General features: G+C 31.4%; 1 long non-coding RNA gene across 1 annotated transcript; it reads left to right on the top strand.

Moving 5' to 3' along the window:
- On the top strand, positions 1-1,363 carry LOC133703391 (uncharacterized). The gene is made up of 2 exons (XR_009843879.1): positions 1-234; positions 1,081-1,363. It is a non-coding gene; the product is annotated as an uncharacterized LOC133703391 (long non-coding RNA).
- The last annotated feature ends 3,114 nt before the right edge of the window (positions 1,364-4,477 follow it).

The raw sequence follows: 4,477 nt of genomic DNA, 5'->3' as shown, positions 1-4,477 counted from the left end.
GCTCCTTTATACATGTGGAGGTCCCTAAGCCATTCACTTTCATTCCTCTAATTTCTCTTTGGCCGACACATGCCCAAGAAAGAACACCAAAAGTTGCTTTAATTTCCTTACTTTTTCATTAATGAATCATTTCCTTTGACATCCGAACAGCTTTACACAATGTCATATCTCATTTAAACCATCAATTTTAAGTCTTTCAAGGGAGGTTGGCCGAAACCTCCATCCATGGTAGAGGTGGGTTTCCTTTTAAATGTTTGTAAAATCAATCTATTATCCTCCTTTGCACTTTATGCTACGAAAGTAGTAACAATTCTAATTTATGAATAATGCTAACAATTGTTCTTTCATCATCCTCATCACATTTACATACAACCAATTACACTCCACAAGCATTTGACATCAATCAATTAATTTTCCTTGAACCACCTTCATGCTCTTCACCTCATTCATACGTACACTCCCTACACGTTTGTTTCTAATTTTAGGCATGTCTACACAACAAGTTCCTTCCCAACCTTACACCAAAAACTATCCTTCCATTTACAAAAGAACACCCAATTCTTCAACTTAACCAAACCCCATTTTAAATCACAAATTAACCTTTACCTCACATATTAAACACTTAAATTTATACCTTGAATGAAATTTCCATCACTCCTTTTTTTCTCCAAAACTGGCCGGCCTATTGCTAGAGGTTCCCACCACTTGATTTTTTTTTTCAATTTTCTTCCCTATTTCCTTCATTTTATATCCTATCTTTGTTAGCCTAACATATTTGTTTAACCAAGCTTCCATTATCAAAAATTCACACAACCCTAAGGTCACAACATTTGGGGGTTTTTCATCTTTTTCATCAATTGTAACTAAGAAAAAAATTTAAACAATGATAGCCATCTTACCAAACAAATTTGAGTTAAGATTTGAGTCCTATTATGCTCACTTCTCCTCCATCCTATTATGCTCACTTCTCCTCCCTACACTCTTCTTCTCCATTCGTGACTCTCCCTCTCAATCTCCCTTAGTGTAGCTTCCTTCTTCGCAACTTACAATCTCACTCAAGTATTATTATGGCAAGGACAGGCAAGGGATTCGGTGAGGAAGAACAAAGGGAGGGGGTTGTTTTTGTTGTTCTGGCCGCCTGCTCTTCTTGGCAACACATACAAAATGTTCAAATGATGAGACAAGAGAATTTGACTCTTTAGAAGTGGTCGGCTGCATTAATGGTGGGCAAGAGACAAAAGTCTTGGCTCCCTTGTTTTTTCTTTTGTATGGGTGTATGTGTCCCCCACAAATGAGCTTAAACCTTGTTGGGTGAAAACAATTTATCTTCCCGTTTTTTATGTACCGATCCATATTTTATCTTCGGAACCTTCATGCTATTTATTAGTCTGCAATTTTAATTCAAGATAAAAACATATGTTAGAATATCCTGTGAAATTCCACTAATAATTGAATTAGAAAATATGTTTAATATTGTTAATTTGAATAGTAAGTAATTCTACATAAAAAATCTAAATTTTACATACCAAATAATTTACTTAAATTACCACAAGTCTTAGAATAATTCATCTTAGAATATCTAGTATAAATGACTTTACACTTGAAGTGTCAACACATAAAAAAAAATTAGTGGTTTTGTGAAATCGATATCACAGCCATTAATGATCGAGTTAACCACTTTTAAGGCTTTGTCGGAGCAACTCTTATATCATTATCATTAAAGACCACCTGATCTTGATAGATGGGGTACTTACCTTTCATTTGGATTCAACTTTGCTCAATTTGAAGGTTTGTAGCTCCTCATTTATTTGTTTCATAGTGTCAACCCGATCAGCCTAAAATCTGGAAATGCAGTAATGACTGATTGGGATAAGATGTTGTTAAGTTCATTGAAGAAAATATGATGTAATTGTTTGATAGGAGTAACTGGTCTTTGTAGAGGGGGTGTTTCTCAATTAAATCATGGTGGTTACAACTATATAAATGGTCGGAAATGTCATATTCATTTGCTTGAAAGTGTCTACTCTATCAGCCAAAATTGTCAAAAAAAAAAAAGCTAAACAGTGGCTGGACGACGGATCATTTAGGTTAAACCCTATAAATCAAGATTTTTAATTTGGGATCTAACATATTTCATTTTAATTCCTATTTTTCCAATTGCTTTTAATTGCACCTGTAATTGCCTCCTAAACTCTTAATTTCATACAATTTCATTCATGTCAAAATCAATCATCAACCTCAAATTTTAACGACATTTTCATCTTGGTCATTGGTTTTCAATTTGTGCACTTAGACTTTTAATTGACCATTAAACTTTTAATTTTCTTTTTTTACATTTGACTCCTGATTTGGTTAATTTTAGCCTCACAATCATACACCTTTTTTAGTTTGGTCCTTAATTTTGGATTTCTTCATTCAAGTATTTAATTGCCCATCAAACTTCAATATTTATAAAATTAAACACCTGATTTGACCAAATTAACTCTTTGAAATTGCAATTCGACCCCTAGACTTTAATTTCTTCCAATAAAAGTCTAAATTGACTTTAAAAATTAATTTTTCTTGCAATTAAGTCCTTTTAAAATTCTCATTAAGTCTTTACCTATCCAAATTTATATTTCTTTACCTCAAATAAAAATATTTTCACCACTGAAACCTTTGGCCAATCAGAATTGGGCTGCCAATTCTATATATTTTCATCCTCTAACTTTTTCACTTGCCACTTTGGTCCTTCACCACCAATTTGGGCAACTTCTAGGATTTTTTCATGTATATCCTCTTGTATTTTAGATTTTTTTTTATTTTGTTTCTCTTTTTTTTTATAGGGTCAAAAATATGTAACAACAGGTATCACTTTGTTTTTCTAAAATTGTTAGTGTTTTGTGTGTACTAATTTTGCTAAATTTTGCTTCTCTCATTTTTTTTTTGGGGTTGTTCATGTTTTTGTCAATAGTGTTAATTTTGGATATGTTATGTTACTGTAGATGATAATAAGCATAAAGCTGTTTTCTATTACTTTGTTGAAATAAAAATAGGTCTAACATCAAAGCCTTGGATTCTCTAATTGAATGGAGGTTTACAGCTACTTATCTTGCTTCATATTTAAGGCTACATAAATAAATCAACTGACAAATATGTTATGTTTGCCAAAGTTTTTATTTTTTTTATTTAAAAATTTGAGATGCCATTGATGTTTCATATCTGGATTTTCTAGGGTCATATTGTTCTTCTTTAAGAGTAGGATCATTCTTTACAAATGGACCTTTTACATCAAATGGGAGAGTTCTAATTAGGAATGAGCATAGCTGGAATGGAGGTACTAAGTCTAATAGTGTGACATCCCAACTGTTAAACACATTTTTCAATTGATCTTGTTGAAAATTAATAAACCTAATTTTTTATTATAATTCTATCAAAATTCCAACAGAGTTTCCTTTAAAATAGACATTCTAAATTATCAATAAATTTTTGTTTCACAAGCAAAATCCTCGATCAATGTTTTCATTTCCTTGACTAATATCTCCTAGATCATTGCCACATTAACATGTTTCTAGAAAATTAATTACTTCACAATTTGTCAACATCGCAATATAAATTCTTTTTTTTTCTTATATATTACCGAACCACACAACATAATCATAAGAATATATTGTTATATAACAGTTCTACATTAATAAAAAAAAAGACATTTAATGCACTAAACACTTAATTCACATATATTTACAATAAAAATTAATATAAAGAAAACCAAGTAAATAAAATAATTCCAACAAAAATAATTAAAGCAATATTTTCACTTTCATCATTTCATCACTATTGAATATCATTTACTTGATATTATTTATATCAACAACTCAATGCCAATATCAATTTTTGAATTGATATCATTAACCATCTTCCAATCATTAGCCTATGTTCTTAGAATGGCTAATCCAATCACAAATCGTTATTCTTATTCCACTGATTTAATTATTTATATGTCAAGTCAGATCAACAAGAATTCATTTAATAGTTCTAATAATTCTACCAATATAATAAATGACTAAGAATAGGTGTTAAACACCTATTTGCTGCTTATGAAGCCTTTGCACTTGTTCTCGCCTACAATCAAGTTACTAAGGTATCCCCTATCAATACAGGATTATTTTGTCACCACAACATTTCATAATTTATTATATATCATAGTTTTTATTACGATTCTCTATAAATCACACTTTAATTATTTATTCTTTCTTTTATTTTCCTAATTTCACAATTTTCCTTAATCTAATTTATCGCGGGGCGACATCATGTCTGGTTAGACCCAGCCAGGTTTGGTTAGGCCGACTGGCAGCCCCAATGGACTTGGCCCTTTTTTGTTATTGGGCTGGACCCAGACCAACCATCATAGACTTGGCTAGAACAAGTCTAGCCTAAATCAAATGTTGGATTTTGGCTATTGTATGCAAGATTTTTACATGTAGTGGTCTTAGGGAAG

The sequence above is a fragment of the Populus nigra genome, chromosome 9 (assembly GCF_951802175.1).
Source record: "Populus nigra chromosome 9, ddPopNigr1.1, whole genome shotgun sequence".
Lineage (NCBI taxonomy): Eukaryota > Viridiplantae > Streptophyta > Magnoliopsida > Malpighiales > Salicaceae > Populus > Populus nigra.
The sequence above is the reverse complement of the archived record's forward strand: the minus strand, read 5'-3'. Positions and strand labels throughout refer to the sequence as shown.